The sequence below is a fragment of the Gorilla gorilla genome, chromosome 11 (assembly GCF_029281585.2).
Source record: "Gorilla gorilla gorilla isolate KB3781 chromosome 11, NHGRI_mGorGor1-v2.1_pri, whole genome shotgun sequence".
Lineage (NCBI taxonomy): Eukaryota > Metazoa > Chordata > Mammalia > Primates > Hominidae > Gorilla > Gorilla gorilla.
Window position 1 is genome coordinate 90770607 of NC_073235.2, and position 19418 is coordinate 90790024.

The 19418-nt window shown below is 38.1% G+C and overlaps 1 protein-coding gene across 29 annotated transcripts in view; it reads left to right on the plus strand.

Annotated features, from left to right (window-relative positions):
* Nucleotides 1–19418, plus strand: part of GULP1 (GULP PTB domain containing engulfment adaptor 1) — a 304220-nt gene that overhangs the window by 36585 nt on the left and 248217 nt on the right. For 5 of the 29 annotated variants that reach the window (XM_063695050.1, XM_055380373.2, XM_063695041.1 and 2 more), the window contains exon 2: nt 18546–18710. The exons of the other annotated variants lie outside the window; for them this stretch is intronic. The gene's annotated coding sequence lies outside the window, so the exon portion shown is untranslated. The remainder of the gene's footprint in view (nt 1–18545; nt 18711–19418) is intronic. 29 annotated transcript variants of the gene reach the window in all.

Here is a 19418-nt window from a genome sequence, read left to right on the forward strand (position 1 = left end):
CAGGAAACTTTCTACTTCTCCCACTGCTTCCAAATGATCCTACATGCCCAGAGTGATGAGTAAAAGTACATACCAAGAGGTCATTTTGTAATATGTATGTGTCTGAGAGCATCTTGTACCAAAAGCATTTGGAGAGAGAGGAAACACCACCATCACCACCACTTTGATCTAGAATTGGAGAGCAATCATAATAACATATCTGATTACCTTTCACAGGAAAAGGAGTGTAATAGGATGAAAATACATTGTAAGATGGCTATGAGGTTATATTTCTAGGGTTAAGATTAGAGCACATTTCAGAAACCTTATAGCAACTTAATCTCTCTATTTCCATTTCTCTCTATCTTCTCTCAACCTTGTTTATTCCCATCTTCCCTTTCAGGAAAATGAAGACAGTCAGGGATCATCAATAAATGAGATTCGTCTCTTAATGAAACTGGGAGTGGATGGGGAAGACCTTTTCTAGGGATATCTTCTCGCGTTTTTCTACTTCTGTTTCTCTTAATGCCATATTATCCTGGTTGCTATTTTGCCTCGCCAACTGAGGTGGCCTAGGAGGTGCTACTAGAATCAGCAAAAATATATTGCTTGCTAATTAATTATCCTTCAACATAAATTCCTCAGTTTTCACAAGTAAAACAGATGTTTGCTCTTCTGCCCTGTGGTTTTATCTTTTCCTTTAGTTGCATCAGCTTTGGGGAGTCTGAGAAGCTGTAACAGAATAAGTAATGTTTTTCTGATTACTGCATACAATGAGTTCCTAAATGTCACAAATAATTTACAAAATCAAGGAATTGCAGATTCACCTAATGTCTGTTTCTTAAAGAGCTTTTCTTTAATAAACTCTTGCCAGGGGGATGGAGTGTCCTATGAGAGGCCTTACTTGGTTTATTCATGATGAATATGAGTATACACGATGAATACTTAAACATTTAATACTATCTTGCCTTTTGGAATATAACACATAAACATACCTTCTTTTCCACTTTTTAAAAGTCAGAAGCATCTATGATACGGATCAAACATCATGAATCAACTCATAAATCACTTGCAATGCAAAAGGGTCTTGGGACACTCACTGCATTTATTCTCTGTATTTATTCTCACTGTATTTATTCTCTCAGCTTCTTTTTCACAAGTAGTCTCAGGCTGTCTGCTTCCCTCCTTCAATCATCAGTATTTTTCTCAAGGCAGCCCTCTCTGTTGGACTCTTTTTTTTTGAGTTTCTGTTATCTTCTCTTCGTCTTCTTCCTTCAGGCTGGAGGAGGCAATAGCACTATTATTACCATGCCAATGGTTCTATATTTTACGTTCTGGTTTTATTACATCCCTCTTGTACCCTTGTAAACAGTTCTTTATTCAACTGTACTGTTTGTCTGAATTTAATGCAGCACCCAATTCCTGGGATCCTGACTGATAAGGATGCTAGTCTAGGAATAGGTAGTCTAGGAATAGGTTTGACATTATCAGTGACATGTGAAGTAGGTGAAGAAGAAAGCCATGGAGGAGTTTGGGGGAAAGAACCATCTGCATAGAAAAACAGTAGCTTTATTCTTGGAATGTTGGATTGACAATGAAGTGGACTGGGTGGCTGAAATGAAGTGGGAGAGAAGTAGGAAATTAAGTCAGAGAGGTAGTAGAATGAGGTGGGAAGATCACAGAGTGCCTTTATAGGGCATATACTCAGAATGAGATTAGAAATTACCGGAGGTGATGATAAGCTTATAATGTGTCACTTTTGCTACTATTTGGAGAATAATCTCTATGGGGTCAAAGATGGAAGCAGGGAGGCCAGTTAGGAGTGTGTTGAGAAAGGCAGTGGTGATTGTAGAAGCAAAGATAGTGAGAAGCGATGGGGTTCGTGATGTATTTTGGCAAGATGGGGACAGGATTTGCTGATGGATATAGGATATTAAGAGAGGAATCTAGAATTATGCCAAGTTTAGCAACTGGGTGGATGGATCTGTCTTTTCTGATAGAATAGTCATTGGAGGAAGAGTTCAGGGAGAAAGATCAGGAATTTGATTTTGTACCTGTTAAGTTTGAGATGCGCCAAAGTAGTTGTATTTAGGCAGTTCATGGGAAATGTGTAGGCTAGAGATACAAACTGAGGAGTCGTCATCATATAGGTAGTATTTAAAGTTATGAAACACTCTCAAATTACCTAGGCTGTTGATTCTCAAATTATTTAGTTGGATATTTGTAAATATAATTTTCACTGTAAATATATGGTGGTTAGGTCATTTCAGTCAGCATTTAAAATAATTATTAAGATTAGGTAAGTATTTTATAAAAATAAACTTATCTATTTTATAATTAGCAAGTATACTACCTAAGTACCTATAAATAGGTATATCCATAAAATACTGACATGTCTATGTAAACTCAGGTAGACATATAAAGTATGTATAACACAAGAACTATGTTTGAAAATATTATTTGTCCTTTTGGTGGGCACTTTTAAATGTCAGAAAGTGAGAGTAATCACTGATTTTCCTGCCAAACAGAATTAAATTACAACTCTGAGAGGAGAACATAAGGAGTGTTATTGCAGCTATCCTTGAAATGTCAGTCTGCTTTTAAAATGTGATTATTTTAAGCCCTTTGTTTACACTGTGGCATCTTTATATGTAAAAAAATTTAAACACTTGGGCATTCTGTGATTTATGTCTAACTTTTAGTATTTTGAATAAAAGGCAATTTGCAATAGTAAAGAAATCTTTATTACCAAAAACAGTAAACTAGGAGTCAGAAGTGTGGATTTCTAGAATATTTTGTCACCAACAAGCCATGTGAATTTATAATACTGAACTTCTCTGGGCTTCGTATTTCTTTATTTGAAAATGAAAAGGTTCAACTGGATTACTGGTGTTTCCACAGTTCCATAGATGTCTCTCTCTCGGCACCCCCGACAATGGGTCAGGTATGCCAAAGATGCCTGGGTCCTTCACTCTGTTTCAACCAGAGCCTTTAGCTTTTACTTGTTCTTTGTTAGTGCTACTAAGAAGACGTTTTGAACCACAAGATCACCAGTTAAATGGTCTTAATCTTGTGTAGGAAAAAAAAGTTTCAATTAATTATGTACCAAGTTTTTGTTAGATTTGAGAGCTGCCTTATGACTAAAGCACTCCCTACAAAATATATCCCGCTAATTTCACAACCATCTTCCCAGGTAACTATTCTTTTTGTTTTCTTTTTCTTTTTGTCTCTGAAGTATAATTGAGCCTTAGCATTCTTTAATTATAGAGTCTTAGGATCTTACAGTTGAGACAGGCCTTAGAAATAATCTCTTTCAGCCTCTTTCCTGATACAGAATGAACACCACATCCCTGAGACTAGTTATTCAAAATCTATTTGCAGGGTGCCAGGGGCTCATCAACTGGGATGGTAACCCATTCCATTTTGTAATAGCTTTTATGTTTTCTTTTGTGCAGCCAAAATAAATATCTTTCAAACCCCTACTTTTTGGCCATTTTACTGTAGTGATTTGAAAACACTATCTGTGGTTAGTGGCTCTAAATTTACTATACGTAAGAATCACTTAGAGCATTAAGTTGAATATTCCAGAACTCCATATCCAAAGATTATTTCAATAGATCAGGGATGGAGTTCAGCAAATTTACATTTTTTGCAAACATTTGATTTGATTATAAATTTAGATTGTTATTATAACAACACAATCTTGTGGATTGGAAAATTCTGTTATAGTTTGTATAATGTGATTCCATTTTGGTATGTAATGACATTTATGTATTAAAAAAATCCATTTAGGAGGATATCCTCAAAATGTTATCAATGCTTGATTATTTCTGATTGTTGGGAAAATGGACAAATTATACTTTTACTTATTTTTACATTCCTAATGTAAAGATAATGATTTCTACAATTATTACATATAACTTTTATCATTAAAATATTTAATGGGCAACTTATATTTTTATTTGTCTTCATATCTTGTTTCTGTAATGACTATATTGTTATTAAAATGAAAAAAATTTAATGAGTAATTTATCTCCCCACTACTTATCATAAAGATGATTTTGTAGAAGGTAGAGATTTGCAAGGATGACAGAGATGTAGCTCGTACGGCAACATTCCTATTGATACTGAGTGTTTTCAGGGTACATTAGAGTAAGGGTCCTTGGGTACATAATTCTGACTCTTCCAATATTCTCTAAGGGAGGATGATGATAGCATTAATAGTCATCTCATTATTCAGTATGAGGCCATTCCATCGGTCATTTCTTTATTCTTTTTTTTTTTTTTTTGAGACAGTTTTGCTCTGTCATCCAGGCTGGAGTGCAGCGGCACAATCTTGGCTCACTGCAACCTCCACCTCCCAGGTTCAAGACATTCTCCTGCCTCAGCCTCCCGAGTAGCTGGGACTACAGGCATGTGCCACCACACCTGGCTAATTTTTGTATTTTTAGTAGAGATGAGGTTTCGCCATGTTGGCCAGGCTGGTCTTGAACTCCTGACCTTAAGTGACACCTGCCTCGGGCTCTGAAAGTGCTGGGATTACAGGCGTGAGCCATCGTGCCAAATTTCATTTATTCTTTTAACAAACACTTGTGTTCCAGGATCTGTGCCAGTCATGAGAGCCAGAAAGACAAACCTGTGTACCTAATTCCTACTATAGCAGGGGAAGCAAAGGTGGCATAAATAACAGATGTGCTGTCTATGCCTGGGAAGCTCTGGGGTGGTTTCACTGCAGAGTGGCTGAATGAGGGGAATCTTGAAAGTGAGGATCAGTCTTATCCAAGCAGATGGGGGATGGGAGAGACTTTTTCTTTGAAAGGCCCTATGCAAAGCTACAGAAATGTGACCTAGTGTGTTATAAATTCAGAACTGTGAGTAATTTGATATGGTTAGAGCACTGCATACCCATAGGGAATTTCATGAGGTAACTTTGGGTGGATAAGCAGTATCTCAATTTTGCAGGATCTCAATATATGCCATTTTAAAGAGCTTGGATAAGTAGCTTCATCAGCTTTTGTATTGTGGCAGCAGTATGGCAGGTATACATTGAGTGTGGTGGCTCATGCCTATAATCCCAGCAGTTTTGGGAGGACATGGCTGGCGGATTGCCTGAACCCAGGAGCTCCAGACCAGCCTAGGCAATATAGTGAGACCTCGTCTCTACAAAAAATAAAAACATTAGCGGGGCATGGTGGTGTGTGCCTGCAGCCCCAGCTATTAGGGAGGCTGAGGTGGGAGCATTGCTTGAACCCAGGAGACTGAGGCTTACAAGTGAGCCAAGATCATGCCACTGCACTCCAGCATGGGTGACAGGGAGAGACCTTGTCTAAAAAAAAAAAAAAAAAAATTGGCAGGTATACTGAAGGGAATGGCTACAGATAGAAAGACAGATTAGAAGACTATTCTAATACTAAGAAGCATTTTGAGGCAAGCGTTATTAAGGGGTTGAAAATAGTATTCCAGATATTCAAGCAGGTGACAATATTTTGGGCAAATATCTCTTACTAAGTAAGAGGCAATTGGTTTAGGCAAGCCAGGATTAATTCTCTTTGTGTTTTTTGTTTCTAACTCAAAGTAGGTAGTAATTATGTATGGCATCTCTTAATCTGTAAACTCTTATCTTCTCTTTTCTAATCACCCCAAGAAACTATTAATCTTAGCTTAAGGAAAATAAAGGATAACTTTAACTTCCAGTGTCTGTTAAAAGGAGAGTTCATTTTGTACTCCTTAGGGTTGAAGGAGTTGTATGTTAAGAAAAGCCAATTTAGAAGACATGTAATTTTACAATTACTAGTGTTCTCTTACTTGAATTTTAATGACAATACTACCACTCTGAATTTTGTTATGTGCTTTGCCCTCAAGCCTATGAACAGCAGTTTGAAACCATATGATTCTCTGAGATCTCTCCTTAAGACCAGCTGCAGTTCGGATGTGATCACTCATTGTTCTATAATAAGCAGCTTAGACCCAACTAGCCACCCTTTGGACTGAGACCATACAAAGCTGTTTCTGTCCCACATAGGCAGGGACTCCGTGCACTCCAGGCTCAGCTGCAGGGCCTGCTGAATTAATCAAAGGGTTCTTAGACCACATTCCCTAAAGACTAGGGAATTTCTGTAGTGACTCCACCCCAACGTTGAACTCCTTGCCCTTTTTAAATGTTCTTCTGACAGCTCGGGACCTGAGAGCAGTCTAACTCCCAGAAGATAACTTTGGAAGAGTGTTCCCAAAAGTTTATTGAGGAGAAATGTAGAATTACATGTTTTGCCTGTCAGAATTTACGAAAAAAGTTAATTTGCAATTAATAACGTTGGTAAGCATTCTAGAATATAATAGGCACTGCATTTAGTGCCTTACTTTCACTATGTCACTTAGTTCCAGTAACACCTTATCAGATACTTATAATTATTTCTGTTTTACAAAGGAGGAAATGGAGAGCCTGCTGGGATATGGATGTCTGACAACTTAGGACAAGTGGTTCTCAACTCTGGCTACACATTGAAACCACCTGAAAAGCTTTTTTAAAATTCAAACTCTGGGTCTATAGCAGATAAATTTGATTAAAATCTCTGGGGGTGTGGTCCATGTATAAGAGTTTTAAAACAAAGGAAGCCTTCTCAGGTTGATTCCCATTTGCAGCTAGGATTGACAAGTCTAGTCCTGATGTGTCTGAGACTCATACCTTATCAAATCATGGTCCCTCGCTCAGCAGCATTTGTATCAGGTAGAAATCCAGAGTATTAGGACTGTCCATGACCGACTATATCAAAATCCAAATTGTAAACAGATCTCTAGGCAACTATTTGTATTGCCTTTGCAACTTTTCTGTAATTCCAAAGCTATTATAAAATTAAAATTGTTTATTAGGGGAATAAAATATCATATTTGGGATAGAAAGGTCAATACCTTTCCTCCAGAAACTCTGTCTAGCAAGAGAGAAACTTATTAAAAGGAATCTGCTACAAGTTGTGATGGAAATAATGCAAAATGTGCTGTCATGGTATAGGAGGAAATGAAAAACGCTGCTTGGAGGAATTAGAGAAAATTGCCAAAGGAAGGTGACTTGAAGGCACTTCAGGCACAGAGAAAGATATACGGAACAATTTTTAAAAGAGAAGTTGCTGATATAAAAGGAATTTAAAAAGGAACATAAGCCTGTGCTTTGATTAAAATGTAATGTTTAATACACGTGTATATTTTTGATATATCATAAACTGTAACTGAAAATTGAGAATTAGTGCCAGACTAGAAAGGTAATATAATAATTAATGGAAGAGTTTATTTCTCTTTTCTGGGGAAAGCAGAGTAAATTAATTATTTATAACATTAACACTTTTGGCGGGGGGAAGAGACTTTTTTGATTAATTCTCTCTTCTTGTGGCTGTTGTGACCCTTTTCTCTCTTGATTCATCAGTTTGTTGTATATGCCATGCTTAAATTCTCTACTGGGCCCTTTCAGATGTTTTCTTTGCATTTGCAAAGAAGTTCTGAGCATATCCGACCCTTTTAATCCTGGTTACCTCATCTTCACCCTACAGCTAGGTTTCTGCTCAGAATCGCTTCTAAAAAGCCCTTGCTAATTATTTGCAGTGTGGATTGGGTACCATTCTTTTGGGTCCCCATAGCATCCTGTATACATCACATTGCTGCAAATTTTCTTTTTCTCTGTTTCTCTCATTAACTAATAAGTACCTTGAAGGCAAGGGCTATTTTCAGTGACTTCCGTGTCTATAGTACTTTGCATAGGATTTGACGCAAAAAAATGCTTTGAAATAATCCCTTCAAGTGACAACAAAAGCCTATTTTTGCCCTTAGTTTATAGTAACAAGATAATCTTTGGAGATGGCAATTAAAGATTGAAATGCTGTTAGCATTAGGAGCTAGCAAGAAACTTAGAGACTTCAACTTGTATGTAACACATGCCTGGCATAAAGCAGAATTTTGGTTGTGTGAAAGTGGGAACACTCTCATTTTATACATGAGGGCTTTCTGATTTAGATTATGTTACAGATATGTCTCCCTTAGCATATTATTAAGAGAATATAAACTCAGATATGGATATCATTGTTCATAAATTAATAATGTATACCTTCCAGTTATGAAATACCTATGCATGTTGTGTTATAAAGTGCTCTTTACATATATGATTATATTTAATTCTCTGAAAAATCCTAAGCAGTTTATATTAGATTGGGGGGCACAGACTTGGACTTAGAAATGTATAATTATAAAACGCATGTTTTTTCCCTAGTCAGTGTCCTTTCTGCTCTGCCCTGCTGCCTTTCTTTAAGAAGCAGCTGAAACTTCTTATATTTTTCTCTTCCAGGAGATTGCATGGTTGGGAATCAAGAACTTGCCCTTTGATCACTAATTTACTGTGTGATTATATACAAATCACTGAGCCTCTCTTTCTCAGTCTACATGTTTGTGAAATGGGCCTATTGAACTATATCATGAATTTATTCTTATGCAACATATATTTGAAAGCCTGCTATGAGCCAGATACTGTTCTAGGTGCTGAAGATACAGCATCAAAAAGGACAGACAAGATCCCTAATCTCACAGAGCTTTCATTATGGCATATCAGGCTGAAAATAAACATATTAAATAAAATCATGTAGTGATTAGCATCATGAAGCAGATAAATGGAAAAACAAGGAAGAATGTGGCTGGAGTGTCCTGGAATGTGGTGAGAGACATCCATGGATGAGGTGGTCTGGAAAGTCTTCACTGAAGAAATAACATTTGATATCTGAGAACAAAGCAATAGTTAGCATGAATATATGTGGGCGTGTAGATTTGAAGGCTGAAGGAGGCTCAAGGCTAGAAATTCTAAGGCTATAAAAGTTTTGCTTATAGGAGGACCACTAAAGGACCAGTGTAGCTGGTGGGAAAAGTGGCAGTAGACAAGGTGAGAAGTTGGCAGGTCTAGATCATGGACTTATAGTCAATGGTTTCAGGCTGTTTCTCAAACACCAGTGTGCAGATACTCTAGGGCAATCCATGATAATTTTTTCATATCTTTGATGCCTTTGTTACCTTTGACACCTTTGATAATTCCTTCCAACTCTGTGATACCTTTCATGGTTTTAGAAAATCTTTCCTTGTGAGTAGTTTCCCAGAATAGAAACCAGAAACTTGCTTCTCCTATAAATATATCTGTATCTATATGTATATCTGTATCTATATCTGTATCTATCTATATATTTTTTTCTTTCCAAAGTCTTGTTCTGTCATCCAGGCTGGAGTGCAATGGTAAGATCTTGGCTCACTGCAACCTCTGCCTCCTGGATTCAAGTGATTCTTCTTTCTCAGCCTCCTGAGTAGCTGGGATTACAGGCATGCACCACCACGCCCAGCTAGTTTTTGTATTTTCAGTAGAGATGGGGGGTTTCATCATGTTGACCAGGCTGGTCACAAAATCCTGACCTCAAGTGATCCACCCACCTTGTCCTCCCAAAATGCTGGGATTACAGATGTGAGCCACCGCGCCTGGCCCTCCAACCTCTTTTGCATCTAGAACGCAGGCATATGACCCAGGCTCTGTCAGTGAGCTACAAATAGGTACCTAACACTTTGAACTGGAAATTAGTGACAAAAAACAAGGCCCATGCAATAAATCCGGTGATGGTAGTGGAAGCTACATTTTGTTACCAGGGAAAGCCATGGTAGAGCTTATAGAATAGTGTGTGGTACCCAGATCTTGGTTAGCAAAGTAGACTTTGGTGAGTGTGCCTGGTGATGGTAGTCGTGCTGAGCTCACAGAACCAGCTTTATATTGTTATTTCAGTCTATTCCTGACTGCACAGGCTGGTTCTCTGGCCACCTTGGAATTTCTATAAGTCTGTAATATCCTTCCATAAATTTCTTTTTTACTTAAATTAACTAGGGTCCATTTACATTGTTTGTAAGAACTCTGTGCCAAAGCCTTGAACTTGAAAGGAAGGCACAGGGAGATTTCGTGTCTGTGTCCGAGAAGCACTAGATCCATGAGATTAATTCCAACTCTAAATTCTTGGGCTAATTTCTGGACAAAAATGAACTGGAGATGTAAACTCTGCTTATTTCAAAGTCCTGTTTTCTGTATTTGTATTTTCAAAATTAGTATTTGTAATTCCTTTAATTACAAATTAAATTCCTTTAATTTAAAGAGCAGGTTCTTGTACAAAGATACTACCTTCCCTCTAGATTTAAGATCTTACTAGGCTCCTCAATATATCATTGATATATCATTGATGAACAATTCCTCTCTGAGATCACCCCTCATTGGTACAACTGAAGTATTTAATTATTAACCACAATCTTAAGAATATATTTGTTTTTGGGGAAAACAATTTTTTTTTTTTTTTTTTGAGACAGAGTCTCACTCTGTCTCCCAGGCTGGAGTGCTGTGGTGAGACCAGAGCTCACTGCAGTCTCCATCTCCCAGGGCTCACTGCAGTCTCCATCTTCCAGGCTCAAGTGATCCTCCCACTTCAGCCTCCCAAGTAGCCGGAAATACAAGTGCATCCCACCACACCCAGCTAATTTCTAAGTTTTTTGTAGTGATGGGGTCTTGCTCTGTTGCCAGGGCTGGTCTTGAACTCCTAGGCTCAAGCAACCCTCCCACCTCGGCCCTTCCAAAGTGCTGGGATTACAAGTGTGAGCCACCATGCCTACACTTGGAGAAATTTTTGATGTCTGTTTGGTAATAATACTTTCAATAAAATATGTAATCAGCATTTTATGAAGTCAGCTATATTGCATCTGAGAAACGGCTTCTAAAATTTATGTGTTTCTTAGTAGCTGTACAAGAGTAAGGTGAAAATGTGTTTATAATTTTCACCACTCCCATCTGTCCAGTACTAGTGCCAGGCTAATCTCAGAAGAATTGTTAAAAATATAGCTACTTCTCTAAAATGACTTTCCATTTTCACCTCTTTGGCTACCCTTCCACTCTGTGTGGAAGTTCTGAATCTTCACCAACTACTGACAGTTTTATTTCCTAGAAGTTATAATTGTAGTTAAGTTTTTCTTTTTTATTGACATGTTGGGTACAATGCTCTTTATGATGACTACTAGCAAAGAAAATCCATCTTCCAGTGCCTCTGTAGGTAAAAATGGTGATTGACTCCTAGAAATAGTTAGCTTATTGTTTACCTTGATGAAAATTGCTTAATTTTTACAAATAGAAGACATGGGGTACTCTTATTTTCTTGTTTAAAGGCCAGTTTTCTATGATACCAGTATACACATTTAAAAGCAGCTCACTTTGAATATCAGTTTAAAAGCAGATACTTGACTTGAAATGTCTTTGTGTGAGATGTTATCATTAGACTTATGCAGATTTAGGCTTGGCTTTGCTTGTGAATTATCAGAGACTTTCTGTTTAGATGATGCTTTGTCAGTGTGTTTTTGGTGTTTCAAGTTTATAGTCACTTGAGCATTATCACCTAGGGATATTCTCTTTGTCATTAGATGGGTTTTAGAGATGCTTTGGATGGAAAATTCTCACCCTAGAACATCTTTTTGGCTGTCTTGGTTTCCCCCTTTTGTTTTAAGACATGGTATACATTTTTAATTATACATTACTTAAAAACAAAGGTTGGAAATGCACATTTGTTGTCTCATTGGGGAAGTTTTGAGAAATTGAAGTTAAATCCTCAGCATTTGCAAAAGAATACCATATTTCCTGCATAGCCTGTAGAACCATTAGCCAATTAAACCTGTTAAACTAAGGTTTCAAAATAACCATCATATCTAGGTTATGGGTACATGAAGGTTTACTATGTTTTCCTGTCTGCTTTGTCTTTTGATATATTTGATTTTCTACATAATAAAAGCTTAAAAAGAAAACATTATATGTTAGTTTAATGTAACCCTGTGACCTAGGCAATTCACTGGGCTTCTTTGAGCTTCAGCGTCCTTATTTGTAAAATAGGAATCACTGCCTCATTTATAGGATTAGGATTTTATCAGGAAATGAATGCTCTAGTGTTCCAGTGTGGACTTTAAAGTACTGTTCACATGTTGAGTATTAATTAAAAAGGACTTTGTGCAAGTGTCACTCAGTATTGATTAACCTAAAAAGAACGAGAGAGATTTGTATAATTGTTTTTTGTATTAAAATAATGTAGGATCATAGAATCTAAGAGAGGGGATGGACTACCTTTAGGAGGTGGTCACTTAGGAAATGATGAAATGAAAGTAAGCATAACTTGGGGCAAGGAACCCTTCAGTTTCTGTGTTAGAGAAGGGAATAGTGAACTTAGTTAAATATAGATGATGTTAGGTCATTTTCATATTGCTATAAAGAAATACCTGAGACTGGGTAATTTATCAATAAAACAGGTTTAATTGGCTAATGGTTCTGCAGACTATGCAGGAAATATGGTACTGGTGAGACAGGAAATTTTTCTTGACCCCTTCACAGGCCTTGCAACAGGGGTGCCTTGCTTACTCAGCCCACAGCTCTCTACCCCTCGCGGGAGGGGGAGATGCAGATCAGTGGGTGCAGGAGTTGGGGCAAGTGCTTCTGGGCACCAGCAGGAGCAAAACTCTGTGTGGGTTTGCAGGGCAGCATCTGTTGGGGAGTACTCATGACCCCTGAAGCCTCAGAGGGCTTGTGTTGCCATGTGCTCTTTTAGCTTTGCTGTCATGGATGACTTAAGTGTTAAATAGCTCAGTAGGCCCTCTGTCTTTTTGTGTGAGGTGATTGCTTTCTGCTAGTGAGGGCAGAGGGTAAGTATGACAGCCTTTAGCATCAGCACCCGTTGCACCCGAGCTCTTTTTCGGCATCCAGGAAAAATCAGATCACACAAACGAATTGAAGGGTGGTGAATGCAGAGGACTTTATTGCCCATGGAGGTGGCACTCAGTGGGAAGGGGAGTTGGAAAGGGGAGGGAGCGGGAAAGTATTCTTCCCCTGAAGAACAGTCATTTCTGGCTGGACTGAACTCTGAAGTCACGCCATCAAGCCGTCTCTCTGAAATCAATCTGCTTCTCTCCAACATTCAGCTGTTTCTTCTTTTCTCCTCTTCTCTGCTCTCTGCCAGTGGAGCCTGGGGTTTTTATGGGTACAGGATGGGGGATGGGACAGGTCAGGGGTGGTTTTGGAAAAGGCAGCTTTTGAATGGGAAAACAGGAATGCATGTTCTCACTTTGGGCTGTGGTTCCAGGCTCGAGAGGTGGGGCTTCACCAGGGACCCTGACCTTTTCTGCCTAGAATTTCTTTGCCTCCTGTTCCTATCACTGGCATCTGCTTGGCTTCCGGGGAGATCTCAGGGAGCTTTTACTCATGGTAGAAGGTGAAGCAGGAGCAGGCACATCGCATGGTGAAAGCAGGAGCAAAAGACAGAGAGGGTGGGAAGGTGCCGCACACTTCTAAACAGCCAGATTTCATGAGAACTCACTGTCACAGCACAGTGCCAAGGGGATGATGATAAACCATTCATGAGAAATCCACTCCTGTCATCCAATCACCTCCCACAAGGCTCCACCTCCAATATTGGGGATTATAATTCAACATGAGATTGAGATGGGACAATTATCATCACAGAGGATAACTGTTTCTTTGTTGGGGGACATCCTTGATACTGTCTTATTTAATACCAGTTTTGCTGCCTGCTGGAGAAAAAAGACTAGACTGGCTTCTCCGGGAGTCTCAGGGGAATTTATATCTGCTATAAAGGATCAATTTTCAGACAATACATTATGAAAACTTAATTCTAACTAATAGCAGATAACATTTATTCAGAGCTTACTGTGTGCCAAGAAATGTACAGTTTTTAATATAAATTATCACATTTCTTTCTCAAAAGTACATAATTAAAGATTGCTTTTTTTCATTACATGGATAAGATAGGAAATTATGGCTCAGAGAGGTTAATACTTTGCTTAAAGTCATAAAACTAAAAAAGTGATAGAACTAAGAATAGAAATTGCTAGTCTAACTCTACGACTTGTGGTTTGTATTATACCATATTGGGCTCTTTACAGCAATTAATTCAGTCTAGACACTTAACTTTTTTTGTTTTCTTACCTCTTTCTATACACTCCTTTAGTGTGCTATATGAGCAGATATATTCGAGATTTTATTGTAACAGTCCTAAAAGTCCATTTTTAGAAGTAGAAAGAACATAAACAAAAATATATCGATACATGTAAGTAATTAAATATTGGGTTAGTAATGGCTAGAAGTGCTGTAACAAATACCATACACTTGGTGGCTGAAAGCAGCAGACATTTATTTTCTCACAGTTCTGGAGCCCGGAAGTTCAAAATCAGTGGTTGGGTTGGTTTGGCAGGGTTGGTTTCTTCTGGAGGCTCTGAGGGAAAATCTGTTTCATGAGTCTCTCCTAGCCCTTGGTGGTGGCTGGCAGTCCTTGGCACATGGCTGCATGACTCTAATCTTTGTCTATACCTTCACATGGCTTTCCTCCATGTCTCTTTGTGTCTCAGATCTCTCCTTTTATAAGGACACTGATCATCACTGGATTTAGGGCCTACCCTAAATCCGGGATGATTTTATCTGAATTTTTTTAACCTTATGAAGTACATCTACAAAGAGACTATTTCCAGATAAGGTCACATTCACAGGTACCAGGGGTTAGGACTTGGACATATCTTTTGGGGACCACTATTTTTAAACCATACTATTTTGAGCATTTGTATTAAAGAAACAGATGAGAGAATACAATACAAACTTGGGTTTCAGATCATCTCAATTCACAGATTACTTAGTTTTAAGTGTGTTTTATAGAAGAATGTTATTGTATGTACATTATCTTAATGCCACAGTTATCCTCCAAAGATTTTAGACTTAAATCCCATTTTCGTTTTGCTACTTCTCTAGTAAAAATGTGTGCTGCTCTATATCTTTCTGTTATTCCCAGGATATATACTATTACAGATGTACTTTTAGTTCCTCATCACTTGAAAATTTGATATTTGAAATTTCTTCTAAGAGACTCTAAATGGTAAAAATATAACACATATTTCAGTCCTAAAACAGTTACATAGACTGCTTCATGATATAAAATGCTACTACTAAATTTAGTGAGGAGATAATGAATTCAAAAGATTGTCATGGCAAAGAAAATGTAATAATATTTGGTGATTGACTAAAATTGGAAGCACCTTAGAGAGAAAAGACAAAGACACACTAAAGTTGATATCAGACAAATCTGGATGTTATTCTCAGCATTTTGCAAGTTCTGTTCCTCTACAGAGTGGAATAGAAAAAAAAAAACCATAGAATAAAACGCATGGAAGGGTGACCACAGCCTGTTGATTCTTAATAGCCCTGGAGAGGATGATTCATGAAGAAATGTGGACAGCAAATTTTGAAAGTGCTTTTAGATATAAAAATAAGAAAACCAAGAAGGATAGGTGATCTATACATACTTAAAGCAATCAATACGTTTTCTTTTTACACAAAATTAAAATGTTTGTTTTTAGACAGTGTAGTGACACATTAGGGAGGCGATGTTAACTGAACAATAAAAGCTAGTAGTGTACAATTAGAGTAGACGTCCTCTTATCTGATAGCATCGTGACTATATAGTTTATAAGGTAATAGTAAAAGATCCTTAAAGCGAATTACAAAAAGATGCGTATCTACTTAAACTATTTTATTTTAACTGAAAGCTTATACAGATGTATTTACCTGTGAAACTTTTCTTCTAAATTAAGGCTTTTCTTTGAGCATGATTCTGCTGATTGCAGTTCTACAAAGACTTTCTTAAGTGACAAATACCCATTACAGATAATCTCATTATTTCCTCAAAGGGTGGGAGAACTTAGGGACACCTATACTGTGATCTAAGTTCAAATTTCTTCTATGTTTTAATAATTTCCTCTCAACTTTTTATTTTTATTTTTTATTTTTGAGACAGAGTCTTGTTCTCTCACCCAGACGGGAGGGAGTGTAGTGGCGTGATCTGGGCTCACTGCAACCTTCACCTCCCAGGTTCAAGCAATTCTCCTGCCTCAGCCTCTCAAATAGCAAATAGCTGGGACTGTGGGCATGTGCCACCATGCCGGCTAATTTCTGTGTTTTTAGTAGAGATGGGGTTTCACCATGTTGGCCAGGCTGGCCTCGAACTCCCGACCTCAAGTGAGCCCCCGCCTCAGCCTCCCAAAGTGCTAGGATTACAGGCATGAGCCACCACGCCTGGCCCTCTCAACCTTTTATAGCTGTTTTGCACATATATAACATGGCAGTAGGGAGTAAATACCTGACTAAATTGTGATTTGATTAGAAAGAAGGAATGAGGATATATGCTTGTTTGGCAGCCAACTGTTTTTAGTACAGTAAGCATATGAAAGAATTAGTTGAAGACAACTGCTTGAATATAAATTGGGCAAAGTCTAGTACCTATGAGTGTGCAGATAGCTATGGGCACCAGTAGGTGTGGTTGACACTTTGATGGAGAGAATCAGTCTAGTGAGTGGTGAGCTGGTTAAGTGGAACTCTGTTTTGAGAACATCTATTCAAATTGTGCTTTAAAAGTGTTGCAAAAAGCTCACATAAAATTCGAGGGGAAAGGATTTGCAGAGCCAGTTAGATTTCAGCAAACTTTTAAGGACAAGATAGTAGAGGGATTTATGATAAGAAGGCGAGTATTTGCTTTATGGGCTTAAGAAATTATTAATTCCTGGCATTTGTATCACAGACTGAGAGATGACGGGAGAGACATTTCCAGAATTGATTTCAGAACATGAGAGAGCATTTCTGTGACCACTGGGTCATCCAGTTGTGTGGCTGTTCTTGGGTGGTCTTTTCCTTGGTGACCATTCTCATCTCACTTGAGCACAGGCCAGAGACTGATTGTAGATGTGACACTCTTGGATTTTTTAAAACTGTACTCATTGCAAATACACACATGCACATACCTATGTACACACAGAAACATATACACACATATATATGTACATATACACACATTTAGTTAAATATCAAATTATTTGAACAGTTATATCTTTCAAAATAAATAGATATGTCTTGCAATGTACTTTTTTAAAAAAAGTATAGCTTTGTTATTTTAAAACAATTAGGATCTTATTTTCATGAGTAGTAAATTTTATGCCAGAACTCTGGGCAATGCTTATAAATATCTGCCTTCTTTAAAACCTCAGAGTATGTACTTCAGGCTCTGACAAAGGTACACTTTTTGCTAGCTAAGTATGGTTTTGAAAAATTGTCTTCTTTTTTGTTTTCATGACCAGTTTGTAGAGCTAGCTGTGAAGCAGATGGACCCCCTCCTCTCCATGCAGTTACGCAAGACCATTTCCCTAAATCATTAGCATCACACCACTCTCCTAAGCATTTTGCACTATCTGCCAGTTGCTCTTGCTGTCACAACAGAACACTTCAAATGGTTCTCAAGATCGTTTTTACTTTACTGATTTTCTCAAATCCTCTAACAAGCTTCACTACACCTTAGGTACCCTGTTGCATTTCACAGGAGACTATGAGAGGCAACTGTCTCAGAGGACAAGAAACAGGATAGAATGTACCCAGGAAGACAGGGGAACAATTTTTTAAAAAAGAAATAATAACCATGGTCAAGTGCTGAAAGGTTAAGTAAAGGAGTGATTAAATATGATCATTGGATTGAGAGTTTGAGGGTTATTGTTGCCTGTTGAAAATAGTTTTAGCTGGGTGGTGAATATAAAGTAAGTTGCTGTGGTTTCACCCGTATGTATGAAATGAGGAAATGTGAATATTGTGTGTGGGCCACTCTTTCAAGAAGGCTAGCTGTGAATGGAAAGAGGCAGGATGAAGATAAGATTTCATTTAAGATTAAAAAGATGCAAGTGCATTTATAAAGAAGTCCATAAAGAGGGGTAGAAGTTTAGAAGAGAGGAGAAAATGATGTATTTTGGTCTTATTCCCTCTTCCTTAAAGTGTTCGTATTCATTCATTCAAATCCTTATTAATAACAATAACCCCTAATATTTCTTGCATATACTGAATGTGTCACTCTGTCTGATGTTATGGGAAGAGGACTATAAGGTCTTATTCATGCTCTTTGGAATTTATGGTTTAATGCCATAACACAAAATGTGAATAGGGATCATTCCTGCTTTCAGCATATTCTTTAGCAGAGTTTAATATGGCCTATTTTTATGGACAGTCATGATTTAATAGACCTATCTGGATAAATCACAGAGTGGATATTCCTTTTAACCTCGACACCAAAACCAGAAGTAATTCCTGCCTTACAGGCTGTAGTCCTAAGCAGTGTTTTGTCAGGCTTCTATTAAGATGATATGGCTTAACCCAGGGTAGGGTTAAATCCATGTAATGATCAGTTGTATTATAATAGGATGTTGGCTTGAGCCCAAAAAGAACTCTCCAAGGCATAGCAGAAATCTCCAGGTTAATGAGATCCCCTGATGGGTCAAGTAATGCCTCCAAATGCTTATTACAGTAGTTGTTTAGTGGCTTCTAGACTTAAGTGTAAACAAATTTTTAATGAAGGCTAATAACAGAGTCTTTAAGAAAACAAACAAAAGGTTTTTAGATTTTTTTACAACAATAATCTCTTTTTTTTCTTTCTTTTCTTCTTTTTCCTTTTGAGACGGAGTCTTGCTCTGTTGCCTAGGCTGGAGTGCAGTGGTGCGATCTTGGGTCACTACAAGCTCCGCCTCCTGGGTTCACGCCATTCTCCTGCCTCAGCCTCCCGAGTAACTGGGACTACAGGCGCCGGCCACCACGCCTGGCTAATTTTTTGTATTTATCCATGGTGAGTATTTGATAAATCATAGTATAAAAATTGTTTTACTTCCCAGCACTTTGGGAGGCAGAGGCGGGCGAATCACGAGGTCAAGAGATTGAGAACATCCTGGCCAACTTGGTGAAACCCCGTCTCAACTAAAAATACAAAAATTAGCTGGGCGTGGTGGCGGGCGCCTGTAATCCCAGCTACTCAGGAGGCTGAGACAGGAGAATAGCTGGAACCCGGGAGGCAGAGCTTGCAGTGAGCCGAGATCGTGCCACTGTACTCCAGCCTGGTGACAGAGAAAGACTCCGTCTCAAAAAAAAAAAAAAAAAATTGTTTTGCTTTTAGAGAGTGCATTGTTCTTTACAGCTGATAAAGCACTGCAATAAGCATTATTGCTCTCGATTCACAACATCACTGATCCATAGGCAGAGGAGGTATTGCTATTATTTTATCACAAATAAGGAAATTGGGACTCAGAAAAATTAGTAGCAATAGCTGCAGGTTGAGGGCTTTTGCACCAGGCATAGTGTTAAGAAATTTACTCTATGCTGTAGAATTTATTATTAACTGGATTTTGTGGTTGAGAAAATTGAAAAGAAGTTAAGTAACTTATTCAAGTGTATGTGACAGGTAAGTGACAGCCATAGCACAAACCCGGGAAGATGGACCCAACAGCACTCTGAGCTCCTAATCGTAATGCTTTGCTGCCTTTTTAGGGTTTCCACACAT